This window comes from Haemaphysalis longicornis, unplaced genomic scaffold (genome assembly GCF_048455015.1).
Source record: "Haemaphysalis longicornis isolate Haplotype H1 unplaced genomic scaffold, Haemaphysalis longicornis Haplotype H1 scaffold_6, whole genome shotgun sequence".
NCBI lineage: Eukaryota > Metazoa > Arthropoda > Arachnida > Ixodida > Ixodidae > Haemaphysalis > Haemaphysalis longicornis.
Window position 1 is genome coordinate 20,797,997 of NW_027526407.1, and position 256 is coordinate 20,798,252.

Genomic DNA, 256 nt, shown 5'->3' on the forward strand with positions numbered 1-256 from the left:
GCAACAAAACGTCGCGCATCTGATTCATGATTTAGAAATTATCATTTCGTGTTTTGTTTAAGCGTGGATTTTCCCAATGGGAAGTAGCGTCAAGCAACAAAACGTTGCGCATCTGATTCATGATTTAGAAATTATCATTTCGTGTTTTGTTTAAGCGTGGATTTTCCCAATGGGAAGTAGCGTCAAGCAACAAAACGTCGCGCATCGTGATTCATGATTTAGAAATTATCATTTCGTGTTTTGTTTAAGCGTGGAT